This window comes from Rhinolophus hipposideros (assembly GCF_964194185.1).
Source record: "Rhinolophus hipposideros genome assembly, chromosome: 1".
Classification (NCBI taxonomy): domain Eukaryota; kingdom Metazoa; phylum Chordata; class Mammalia; order Chiroptera; family Rhinolophidae; genus Rhinolophus; species Rhinolophus hipposideros.
The window spans coordinates 20,614,595-20,628,718 of record NC_138047.1 but is presented as its reverse complement, the minus strand read 5'-3'; positions in this window follow the sequence as shown (position 1 = coordinate 20,628,718).

Genomic DNA, 14,124 nt, shown 5'->3' with positions numbered 1-14,124 from the left:
GAGGAGGAAGACGACAACTCCCATTCTGAATGGTGCTTTGTTTTTTCCTTTGAATTGTGACTGATCTATGTTCTTCTCCCTCTTTAACCATCACCATAATTGATGGGCCTCTGGATTTATTGGTTCAATTAAGGTTCTAGCTACATGACACTAACTGATGGGTTTGGTCTAGTCTCTGACAAAAAGTAGTGAATTGGGTGGTGAAAAAATTGATCCAATTGCTGATCAATTGAACCTGTCAGAGTAGCCCCCGAACTGTGAGTAAATAACCCAGGGAACACTCTTCGGCAGTATTATGAAAAGGAAATCTGGAAGCTTTTCAAAATATCTTCTTGATGTCATGCCTTCTTTACCACATGTCACTATGGCAGAGCAATTCTAGTCTTGTTTTTGCCAAGTTGATGTTTTTGTATAGCTGGCTACTATTCCCTGTTCACCAGGTATCAGGGTAAGGAAAATGTGAGTTTTGAGAGTTCAGTAATAACAATCTCTTTCAATAAATGTCTGAGTTACTCAGATCTGATGTCCTAGACTATCTAGCCTTAGGGAACCATTCAGTTTATTAGGTTAGAAAAGCAGTTGATTAAAACCAACACAAATACCGTAGCAGACACAGTAGGTAGCCTATTGATTTATCATTTCCTTAGCCTTCCTCTTTACTAGAACCCCAATATGTTAAGGTATTTTGTGGCAGTGTTCTTGGTGGGTCCTCCTGAGACCCAGGAGTGAATGTTGACATGACGGGTCCACTGTCCTTGCCACCCCAGTTTTAGGTTTGGACTTGTGGAATAACTTTAGTCAACAAGGCATAAAAGGGAATCTGCTGGGAAGATTTTGAGAAAAGTCAGTACAAGAGAAACAGCTGTCCTTTTCTGTCTCTGGATGAGCTTCTGTGAGGAGGTGACCTTGGAAGCTGTTCCAGCCATCTTGCCACCATTGGTGGGAGGAGAAGGGTGGGGTAGATGTTCCAATAAGCTGAGGATGCAGAACAGAAAGTTAAAAGAAACTCATACACTGAAGAGCTGAATTATCCTGGAACCACCTTACCTTTGGAATTTGTTGTTGTATGCTGTAATAAATCCCTTATTGCTTAATGGACCATTGGTTGAATTTTCTGCAACTTCCAGCTGAAAAGCATTCTAACAGATATAAACATGAAACCATGTAATATTGCCAATGGAAGCATGAAGCTATATGCTCCGAAACCTTTAGCAAAATCAATCTTCATGGCTCTAGTGTGAGTTGAAGTTTTGCAAAAAAAATTTTAAATTCTGAATTAAATATCAAGAATCAAGGGAGAGACTCTCTAATTCATTGAGGAAATTAAATCTAGAATTTTAATGTGAGGGCAAGAATGATATTGATGTTCCCTGTCAAGACTAAAATATGCACATTATGCTAAACGAAACAGCCAGACACAAAAGGCCACATACTGATGATTTCACTTATATTAAGTGTCCAGAATAGGCAAGTCCAAGAGAAAGAAAGCAGATTAACATTTGTCAGGGTGCAGTGCAGGAGGGGGGGTGGTTGGGTGGGAGGAGTGGGGAATGACTGTTAAATGGGTGTAGGGTTACCTTTTGGAGTGATGAAATGTTCTAGAACTAGATAGTGGTGACGGTTGCCCAACCTTGTAAATGTACTAAATGTCACTGAATTGTACACCTAAAATGGAGAAATGGTAAATTTTATGTCATGTGTATTTTATCACAACAACAAAATAATTTAAAAAAACATGAAGTAAGCATAGTGTGGCAATGACATGATAAAGAGAAGCATTCCTGTTCATGAACTAAATTCATCATCAAGTCTTTGAAAATGTTTACATTTTAAAATTGTTTTTCCCCCCACATTTTACGATGAATTAAATGAAAGTTATTTACAAAATATGTTGTCAGTTAATTGACAATTTTTAATTAAAAATTTGTATTGAAATAAAGTTTTTTAACAAGACAGTAAATACAGTAGTACCTTGGTTTTCGAACGTCTCCGTTGACGAACATTTCAGTTTACAAACACCGTAAACCTGGAAGTAAATGCTTCCGTTTTTGAACACAACTCGGAAGTCGAACATGTCACGCGACTTCCGTTGATGCAAGATCCTGAGGCCTAGCTGTCGGCTGTTTTCCAGCATTTCAGAACTCGAACGGTCTTCTGGAACGGATTATGTTCGAAAACCGAGGTACCACTGTATATCACTTGTTTTTGCAAATGTCTGTTATGTCCTAAAGGCTACCAATCAGTTATGAAACATGTATTAGTTACACATATACACCAGGACTGACCTAGGCACTGAAAATATGAAGCCCTTCAGTTGCTTAAGAAAAACCTTGTCTGAAAACAAAAATTTTGATTCTGTAATCCTGGATTACAGAATTTTGGTTCTGTAATCCTGAAAGCCTGTTTCCTGGCTATAAGCCATTCCTATAGAAATAGGAAGATTTACCAGCTCATGATGGAAGAAGGTTAAATATTTCACTCTAATTGGAAGTGAATATGAAATTTTGATTGATATGTTCAAGCTCTAGACAAAGTGGGAATCAATGTTGCCAATATTTTATGTAGTGTGTTAGGGTAAAGCATTGTTTTTCTTATAATTCAACATAGTTGTTCAATATAGAAACAGCAGCCTAAGCATTATCCCTGATACACTGAGTGTTGCACTTGTCAATTAAACAATTGAGAAGACTGAGAAAGATATCATTGTTATTTAACTGAGATGAATTACATATTTGAAGCATTGTTGTTACTTTTCAATGATCATTAATAATTTTATTTCCCCAAAACATTTCTTTAGGAACACAATTGACAATTGACTAAAGTTAAGTCAATAAGGGATGAAAAGATTGCTTGGAGAAGTTGCTCTTTCAAATTGGGCTGAAAGTGTGAGTAGATTTTACCTCATACTCTCAAATGTGTATGTACTTGGTTTCAATATCTCTCTCAGAAGGCATGTGTTATGGTTTCTTAAATGTGGGTCAATTTTGAATGGATACAGGTCATCTTTGTTCAATTTTTTGGAGTATTGATTCAGTCTCCAATCTCTTTCTCTTCCTCTCTCTCTTTTTACGTCTCTCTGTCTCTGTCAAGATTCTTAAACTGAAGAAGGCTGGAGAAAAATCAACGTTTTGCCTTGGATGTAGAGCAGAGAAAACTATTCTGATGCAAATATGCCTGTAATGGGCTCTGCCAACTCCTTAAATTAAGGTATAAGTGATTTAGAAGAGATCTCAGGGTGAGGTCCTTTTATAGAGGTTAGAACTCCTGTAGATAAGCAAACATTTTCCAGTAGTTAAAAACAAAATTAGGAATCTAATTAGGAAATACTATTTTGGAGTGTCTTTATTTCTCCTTGTTTTGCCACAGAGATATTATGAGGTTGAATTTCTGAGTTTTTGTTTATCAAAAGGGAACACAGAAATCTGAGAGTGAGATTCACACCCAGTCTTTTAGTAATTTTCCAACAGGCTACACTGGACTCTGGTCATAAATCTCAACAGAAAATGGTTTCCTTCCCTACGTTGGCGGCCAGCCTCATTCACTCAGACCATTAAGAGGTGGGCAGCATCCTCAGATCTTTGCTGCCCCTTTCTCCTGAGTCACATGATCCAGTCCAGCAGGAGAGAGTACAGCTGACAATCTATGTTTTCTCTTGCGTAGGAGCAACCTCCCTTTGATCTCAACCCTTGACTTTATGGCAGTCAGCCACATCCCGGAAGGAAGGACAGAATTAGGGCAAGTCATATTTATTTTAGAGGAACCAAAAGGGGCAGGGAGAACATTCAGACACGAGCAGGTATGCCATGGAGCAGAGTGGAGCAGAAATCTGGAAAATATAAGGAAAAAAAGACACTCTAGAAAGGTTTGAAAACCCCAACGTATCCTCTTTCAGAGGGACCAGATACACTATCGGGAAGGATACGCAACCCAAGATGAATTACTTTTATGAGATTTTGAGACGGCCAGGAGACGGGTGGACAGAAATCAAAGGATTTGCCTTTCTCACTGGCATGGTTTCCAGTCCCCTATTCTCTGCTTGTTGTGATAACTGGACTGGACTCGTGTTTTATTCCTTGCAGTGCCAATACCAACACTGTAGCAGGGATACACTCTAAATAGGGCTTTCTCCCCAACAGCTGCCTTGTGTCTTGTTTTGAGAGCATAAACTTACATAAATCAACAAGAAAATCTCTCTGCCTGTCTCCCGGAGCGAAGGGTAGCCCTGTGACCTCCTCGGGAAGTGGAACTGAAGCCGGCTGCACGTGCACTAAAGAAACCCACTCCTGGCCCTCAGTGAGCTATCTGTTTACTAGAGAATGCAACTACCTCCTTTGGGAGACACAGAAGGGTAGACATTTTGCTTTTAGACAAGGTCAGGTTTGTAAGTTTGTTTTCTCTCTGACAGTAATCAAATACCTGATTCTTGTTAAGAAAGTCTCAATTGGAAAATACTTGCTATCCTGGGAAGGTGCTATGCAGGTTTTATGCATGTTGTCACTCACCTCTGATTTAAAATTTGGAGACCCTTCACAAACCTTTGAAAGTATGTCTTGCTTCCTACTGTGATCGAATTTGGTTGGGCAATCTTTTGCTGTGTCTGGACCGGTTGAGACTGCAAATATAGCTAAATGAATTTTTTTTCCTTATGGTTCTCTGTCTTGAATAAAGAAGATGCAAATTGCTGAATTTGAGTAAGCTGGCTTGACTTGGAATTGAAGGAATCCTTCCCTTATAAAGTGAATGATTCCTGGGAATGAAATTTCTGTAAGAGTTCTGGAAGACTACTGGCAACATTTTGTCATTTTGCTAAATAGTTTTAAATATTTCCTATTACTTAAACACGCTCACATTTTTATTTGAGTAAAATATAGAAATATATCTCTAGAAATACATCTAACATTTAATTTAATAAAATAACATGTAGGTGAAGCGCTTGGATGTCCCTCTTCCTCTATTCTTGGTAACCATGAAGAAAAAGTATTACTAACCTAGTACTCATTGAATCCCTACAGTAGGCAATTTCTCTGCTTTAAAGTAAAAGTATCCGGATATGCAGACACACAAGCACTAGAAAGTTTGATAGGTTCCACCAAAAAAGATAGTCAGCTTTGTAAATGTACTGATTGTGGGGTTCAATTACATAGCAAGAACCCACGATGCTGTTTTCTTTTTTGTAATGCTGATTGCATGTATTTATTACAGTAGCATGTACTTACTGTAGAACATTTAAAAAATTCAGAAAACAACAAGAAAAGAATAAATATCACCAGCAACCTCAATTTCCAGGATAAGCACTACTAAAATGTGGCATACATCCCCTTCAGTTTTTTTTATACGTACATATATAATTACAAAATTTAGTATGTACTTTATACATAATTTTGTGCCCTATTGGCTTCATAACCATGTAGTGCTTTTAAATTATTATTTAATTTTCAAGAAAACTTTTGGCAATTATCTATTGCACTAAGTTTTCTGATAGAATACCTGTATATTTTAGTAGGTTGGTCAACATTTGTTTCCACTGCTTTATTCTACATTATTCAAAGTTAATCTGTGTTTTCCCATCAACTCCTTGCACATATGTGTCAAGATTTCTTCCACCACTGGTATTACTTTACTAACATTCAGTCTCCTGTTTCTCGACCCCTTGAGAACCACGGGGCTTACATAAAATGCTCTCCAAGCCTTAATATCTCTAGCAAATATAGCAAGTGTTTCAAAAGTTCAGTCACTGCTGACTTTCTCCAATTCTTATGAACAACATGGTATCTAGCTTCTGGATTAGTTTATTTAAGTGCTGCTAAATATTTTATAGCTAATTCTGTTACTAAGGCTGTCACCTCTCTAAAGTGTCCTTCAGCTAGGAAAGACCATCTTTGTCTCTTTTCCTCTAAAAAGAGAGCAGAAAATGAAACATTGGACCAAGCTGTTCTATTCCATAAACATTTTCATTATATCTCATAGAATTTGAGAAAATTCCCCTTTTACATTGACTTATTCTACATGAAGTTAAAATATCTAGATAAAAAGGAAAAATTCACTCTACTAGAAAGACTTGGAGATTAAAAAAAAAAACAACTTTCCAGAAATTTCAAGATATCTGTGGAATTCATATGATTTAATGTAATAAGATAAGTGAAATTTTCACACTTTCCCCCCAATGTACATTTTCCCAATGTCCCCAGTGTCACTGTGTTCACATAATTGTTTTTCTTTTTTTTTGCATCTTTTCCTAAAGATATCATGTTGTCATGGCATTTTTGTGGTTATGAAACAGGGATGTTCAACGAGTGTCATTCCCCGGGCTGCAAAGTAGCCTGTACTCTCCACTCTCATCACTGAGCTTCCATCCTCTGGCTGGAGCACTTGAGGGCCTTTCGATGTCAGGTTGGGGGTGTTATTGTGTATGGGGTGTTATAAGGGAAAATTTGACGGTAGATAGGTTAAAGCAGTGATTCTGCCACCTGTAGTGTGACCAATATGTGTTGTGTGAGTTCAGTCATGTCTGTTTTCCTGATCAGCCAATCTGGGAATAGGCAGACCAAACGGGTTATGAAGAGAGTTCAACCCAGGAAATGTGATGTAGCTGGAGGTAGGAGCCCTTCCAATAGCCAGGAGTTACAAGACTTAGCTTGTAGGTAGTCATGACTCTGCCATTTAGCTGTGTGGCTTTGGACAAAACACTGTAATTTTCCTGAGAGTTAATTTCATGATCTGTAAAATGAGAATAGTTATAACGTTCCTGGTTTTTTTTGTTTGTTTGTTTGTAGTTTGTTTTGCTTCTGGTCTGTGGGTTACTGGAAAGCTGTTTTCATTTTACTTGACTGAATTTTTTTGTCTATTCTGGACACTTCATAAAAATGAAATCAAACAATATGAAGATTTTTGTGTCTGGCATGACTTCATTTGTTTTTTGGTTGAATAATATTCCATTATATGCATGTACTACATTTTGTTTCCATTCATCACTTGATGAATATTTGGGTTGTCTCCACTTTTTGGCTGTTAGAAATAATGCTGGGGTGAACATTCATGTACAAGTCTTTCTGCAGGTATATATTTTAGATTCTCTTGGGTATGTACTTAGGAGTAGAATTGCTGGATCCTACGGAAACTCTGTTTAACTTTTAGAGTAACTGCCAAATTGTTTTCCACTGTGCCTGTAGCATCTTACATCCCCATTGTTATGTTTGAGCGTTCCATTATCTCCGTGGCCTGCCAACAGTTGCTATTGCTTGTACTTTTGATGTAGCCATCCTAGCGGGTATGAAGTGGTAGCTCACTGTGATTTTGATTTGCATTTCCCTGACGATACTGAGTATTTTTTTTCATGTACCCTTTCGCCCTTTGCCTATGTTCATTGGAAAAATGTCTACTCATGTCCTTTTCCCATTAAAAAAAAATTGTGCTATTTATCTTTTTATTGTTGAGTTTTAATTGTTCTTTACATAGTCCGAATACTAGACTCATATCAGATATATGATTTCCCAATATTTTATCGCATTCTGTGGGCTGTCTTTTCACTCTCTCAATAGTATCTGTGATGCACAAACTTTTCAATTTTGATGAAGTCTAGTTTTTCTTTGGTTGCTGTGTGTTTGCTGTTATATTTAAGAAAATGTTCTGGAACCAGATAGTGGTGATGGCTGATATACATTATAAATGTATTAAATGCCCCTGAATTGTACCCCTTAAAATGTTTAAAATGATACATTTTATGTTAGGTCTATTTTACCACAGGAAAGTTAAAAATGAAAACCACCGCCTTATCCAAAGTCACAAAGATTTACAACTGTTTTCTTCTAAGAGTTTTAGATCTTTTATCTACTTTGAGTTAATTTTTGTGAATGGTGTGACATAGGAGTGCAAACTCAGTGTTTTGTATGTGCATATCCAGCTGTCCCAGCTCCATCTGTTGAAAATCTCATAGTGTTTTGTCTATAATGTTATTACATCTGTTACGTCATTGATCACAGTTTGCTTTATATCTAAGTTATTTGTATGTCAGTCCCCCCAGTAAACGGTGGACTTAACTGCTTATCTCTGTATAATCCTCTCCTCTTCACCACACACAGCTCCCAATTGCATTAAGGATGCTGCATACAGTATGGTCAATGAGTTATTGATCTGAATTTTTACATTACAGAAAGCAAAGATAACCTTGGTGATCTGAAGACTTTTGGGGCTTTTTCTCTGTAAGAGCTGCTTTCCTGCTCAACAGATGTCCGTTAATATTTATGTAATAAAAATGTTTGTACTATGTGTGCATTGGGACTCTCAGGAGTCAGGAATAAGCCCTCAACTCTTCCTTGATTTTAGAAGCAATTGGAAGATAGGCTCAGGAGTCAAGTGGGTGTATAGAAAAGAATCCCCCTTTGTTGTGGGGCTAATTTATTGGGAGAAAGTGGCTTGGATCTGTAGCCACATGGGTTTGCTAAGGCTTTACCTGGAATTAGGTGTACTTTTCTACAGAGCTACTGGCACAGCTCCACAACCACAGATTTCCCACATAGGGTAGACTGCTTCCTCTTAGCTGAGAACAGGTCGGGGCCGGGGTGGAATGTTAAGTTACCTCTCCCAAATTCACTGATCACATATTTTGTTTAGGGTGGAAGCGAGTGAGGGACGGAGAAAAGAAAAGTGATGGAATCCTCTGTGCTTATAGTCTTTAGTAGATGAGCTCTGCTCAGTTGGGAAGTGTGAAGCAATGTCTGTCATCCATAAGTATGCACCCTTTTCCTGGGGACAAGAATGAAAAAAGGATGAGGTACTAGACCAGGAGTGTTCCTTTGATGGAGGTCCCTCCATAGGGAAACATGTAGTGTATCAGAGAAGAGTTCCATTTAACAGGGGGTTCAGGTGGTGTCTCATACCAAAGCAATGCTCTTTGGATTGCCCCTAAATTATAATCCTAGGTTCAGCATTGAGCTACCGGAGAACCACATATTGCTAGGGCTAGAAGGACATTTTGAAGTTAACTATAAATCTTTCCTTAGCTACTTTTTACTCCTACTAAATTTCATTATAAAGTTTGTGATTGACCTCATGAAGGGAAATATTTCCCTGTATTCATTTAGCTAAGAATTTTCGTTATCATTTCTTAGCACACATCTTTTTATGTCACTTTCTATGTTATCACATAACAATCCTTCATTTGGTGAGGGATCCTAAAGTCAAATGAAGTGAGTTATGCGAGATCAAATGTGAGATTATGTCTGGAGTCTACGAGGCTATTCAGTTTATATTTGTGAAAGTTAAGGAAGTTCATAATTCTGTGTTTTATGAAGGAAGCCTCCCTTACTGTAATTTCCTTAATCAAACAATAGTTATGTGGAGATCCAATGCCTTTTCTGTGATTTTATTATTATTTTTTCCTAACCTTTTAACTTGAAGTTTTTAAGAGACACTCACTGGAGTCAAATGAACCTACTGTTCCTATTCTGAAAAATGTATTCTTCAAAATGGGGTTTATGAAATAATAAAGTGATGTATGAAGGTTACACAGGATGGCTGGTTACACCATCCAGACCACGTCCTGGTCAAGGGAAGACCCATACAAAAGCCCTAGGAACTCATTTAAGCTCTTAGAGGGAAGGGCTATGTCTAATATTTGGCTCATTATAGGAGCAAAAGGCATCTGTGTGGAGTGACTGAATAGCTTGTTTGACTTATGGACATTAAAGGAATCCTCTGCTCTGGAGGAAAGGAAGAGAGGAGGAAATGAACAGAAAAACCTAAGAGAGGAAGATGTTGTGGTGTAGGAAGGAGAAACTAAACCGAAAGAAATTGAGGTAGTTTGGAAACATATCTGCATGTTCTCTGACACACCTCCCATCGAGGACCTGACCAAGATGGTCTTTCTGCAGGTTCAAGGTTTTCCCTATCTCTTGCTCGATAGCTTCTGATGTCTCCTCTTAACTTTTTCTGTAGAGTTTGTGAAGCTAATCTTTCTACAGCACAACTCTGATTATACTATTCTCTGGCTCCAAAACATTTACTGTTTCCCTGGACCCAGCAAGGGTGGTGCCCTGTCAGCCCAACTTTTTTGGCATCCAATGCTCCCACCCCAGTGACCAAGATCCTTCTCTGTGTGGGCTGTTTGTGGTTGCCTCCACGCCTTGGTTCACGCTGTGCCTTTAGACCACAATGGGGGTACTTTATCCCTTCTCTTCCTGCCAAAATCGTAGGTATCTTTTAACTCTCAATATGATTCCCTCATAACAATTTTCTGACCCCCCAATATGCTCTTTCCTTTTATTTTAAACCCTATACGACTGTTAAAATGTGTCATTTATGATACCTTAAGTCCCATCTCGTACTTTGTTTATTTTGTATACTTATGCTCACCTTCCTCTGACTATATGTAAGGTCTTGAGGGCATAAATAGAGCTTGACTCCGATTTCCATCCCAGGAAAATGCTGGTAGAATGCTTAGCACCCAAAAGGTTCTCAAAAATTATTCCTTAAATGAAATTCGCCCTTACTCCTTTTATACTTTATGAAAATGCCGATATTTTTGGAGAGCCTTTATTCCTTCCTCTCCTTGCTTTCAAAACGATTTTCACAAAGCATGCTGTTTTATTTTTAAAGAAATGTATTTTCATTCACCATTGAATTTATTGTTGATAGATGTGATGCATGCATAGTTTGAAAGCTAGAATAAGCTTCTAACAAAACACTCCATAGAAGCAAACAACTCTCAACTTTTAGCTCTTTCATATGGTTTTTAACAAGAGGTGCTGTTGGACTCCAGTCCCTTTGATATAATCATATGAATATAATCATAAAGCACTCTAACCTTAAGAAATGACTTAAAAATAGCAACATTTAATATTAAAAGCAGAAAAATTTGAAAAATATAGAAAACTAACTTCTGACCTTTAGATGTCAGAAACTTTCCTTGGGACGAATTGGAGCCCTGAAAGGTAGACTCAGGTGAATGTTTTTGTGTCCTGACCTAGGTGCAAGGATAGTATGCAACAGACTCTTGCTATCTATTTCTAGATTGCTTTGCAGAGAATTTACACCAAATAATACCGAAGGAATGACTCTAATGGTGGAAAATTTGGGCTCCTCAATGAAATGATAATTTTGAGTTATGTGTTAGGAACTATTTATTCATCATGCTCAAATATCCTGAGACTAGAGCCAGTAAGTTTTATATCAACACTGTAAGGTTTTACAGTATAGTGCCCCCCAAAAAATAATATGTGAGTTCTCAAATAAGGAATTAGTGTTCACCTGTATCAGTTCCCTAAGAATAAGTTAGTCATACATTATGAAATCTACCAAGTAGCTAAAATGGCATCTGTTGAACTAACTTTTTTCAATGGCAGGTTTGTAGACTTCTGGCTCAGGGAATGATACAGTGTTTTTAGATTTTAACAAGGCATTTGATGAGATTGATTATAATATTCTCATATTATATGAATATTCATATAGATGAAATGGAGGGACGTGGTGACTTCATAAGAGAGATGTGGTTTCTGCACTGTTGAACTTAAAGTCAAGTGGAGTCATAGGGAAATTGCTTTTAGTTTAACAGTAAGACTCTTTAAGCGGAAATAACTGTCCCAAAAGGAAAAGACACAGAGATATTTGAGTGCAAGTTGAATGGACACTTGCCAGCAAAGGTGTAGAGGGTGTTTGAGTACTGGAGATGTGTTGGAATTCAATGTCCTTTAAGGTTTTGTTGATCTAATCCTTACAGTCTGTGATTCTTGCTATAGCTATAGGCATGTTGGGAGAGATACGTCCTCAGTTTCCAGGTATAACTTGTGCCACATAACCCAGCCAGGTTCTCATGGCCAAGTCACCATGTGTATTAAAGAGACTGCCAATGGTAAGTGCAAAATAGTCTCAACCATAGGAAAAGCCTAATGAAACATGTGTCCTCCTGACAGTCTACTCGACATCTCATGCTAAGGAACAGGACAGCTTGTGTGTGTCACCCATTTTCCTGGATGAGTCACCAGCCCATCAGCAGGGAGCAATCTGGCACAGTTCACGGAGGTAATCGTGTTCTGTTACCATCGTAAACTTATAAAGGTGGTCCTACCTGTGGGTGAAGGATGGACTCAAATACTTTGTAAGGTTTGTGCTTGGTTAGTGATTCTAAGACACGGTGACTCAGTGACCCAGAAGAAATGAGGAGTTCCCATTAAGTCAGGACTCTGATCCAAAGTTGGCCACCCACTGTCATCCAACTCCCCTGGGGGGAAGAGCAACGTTTTCTGCCTCCCAATCCTGCAGCAGCAGCTGTGGCCCCTTGGCCTCAGAGCTTCTGCCGGCTGCTCTCAGAACGCTCTGGGAGGAAAGAGTTGTCCTGAACTTTGCATGTGGCTAATAACGTTCTCATGACTTTCTCACTCGAGGCCTGCCCCATCACCCCTGTGATTAGGACTGGAAGTTCGGAGTCTGGATGGCTGGCTTCCTGCAGACGAGGCCGGGAGGCTGAGAGCCTGAGCTACAGCCAACAATTCACTGAGGTCACTAGGTCGGTGTTCTCCTCTCCGTTTTCCTGTCCCCTGAAGCAGCATTTTGAATAAACGTCTCTTTCCTCTCACAAACCAAGACATGAAAAATACTTCTGGGGTCCCTCTCATTGCTGTCCAGGTCCTATTTTCTGTACTCTTTTCTTGCACTCTCCCAGATTTCTATCCTTTTTGGGGGTGTATCATCATGACTAATAGGAGTGGGGGCAAACAGCATGAATACTCTTCCATTTGGGGAATCGTCTTAGTTACTGGAATTTCTTCTGTGTTTGGAAAGATTCTGTGTTTTCCTAAAGGTCTTTTCCTTGCAGCCATCAAGATTTAAAAAATTCCACCAAGAAATATTTCCATTCCCAGTCATGCTTGATATCATGCATCACTTAGAATTGGATGAATGTAATTAAAACAAGCAGGGGATTCACATACACGTAGAACAATCAAGACCTCTGAACGCCAGCGCAGGAATACAAAGTGGGTGTCTATCATTAACCACTTCTGTTTTCCCAGTTTTATTGACTCCATCAATGGCTACATACGTTTGCACAATCAACAATTGCTAACTACAGACAGACCCCAAGAGTTTTGATGATGATGATTTCTTTAGGACAAACAAACATAAGATGTTTGGAGAAAAAAATGTTCTTAAAATGTAAATAACATTTTGAATACCAGTCTGGCTGCTGCATGATTAGAAATCATTCTGTTTTCTTGTTTACTCTAAGTTCATTACTTAGAAATCTTTGAACCTGGGAATTTAGACTAAGACATCTATTCTTTTAGCCTTCTCATTGGGAGTCATCTAGATGCTTTTTTTTCTTTGTTACTCTATGTGTATGTCCAGAGATGGGAAAATTTAGCATTTTTATCCTCTGGTCTCCTGGTTCATTTATCTGAACTAAACGGCAATGATTCCATTCTCTTGAGTTTAAATTCATTAGGAACACTTCACTGTCCCCATCCTTATTCGAGCTATCATTATTTCTTGCCCGAATGAGGAAGAGTCCTTATAACTAGTCTCACTCTTTTTCTCTTGTTCCCCTATAGTCCATTCTGTTCGTCATAGCACGAGAAATTAAAAACAAAGCAAACACTCCCCCTCCAACCCAGGAATTAGATTATGTAATTATCCCTTTTAAAACTGTCTAATGGCTCTCCACCACCATTAAATCTGAATTCCTTATGGTAAGGAAGGTACCCATGTCTTACAGGCCCGTTTCTCCCTCTGAATTAACTTTTTAAACAAAATTTAATGTTTGAGTTTTAATAAATGTATTATCTTGGCAAACATCACCATAATCAGTGTTAGAAAATTTTTAACACCTCAAAAAATTATCATGAGACTCTTTGCTGTCAATCTCTACTCCTCCCTCCAGGCACGAGTCAAGCACAGGATCTGCTTTCTGTTTGAATAAATTTCTCTTTTCTGAACATTTCTTATAAATGGGGTAATACACTATACAGTTTTTTGCACCTGGCTTCTTTCATTTAGCATCACATTTTTGAGATTCATCCATATTGTAACATATATGATCATTTTGTTCCTTTTTATTGCTGAATAGTTTCCCATTGTATGGGTATACCACATTTTGTTTATTCATTCCCCTCTAGATGGGCATATGGATTGTTT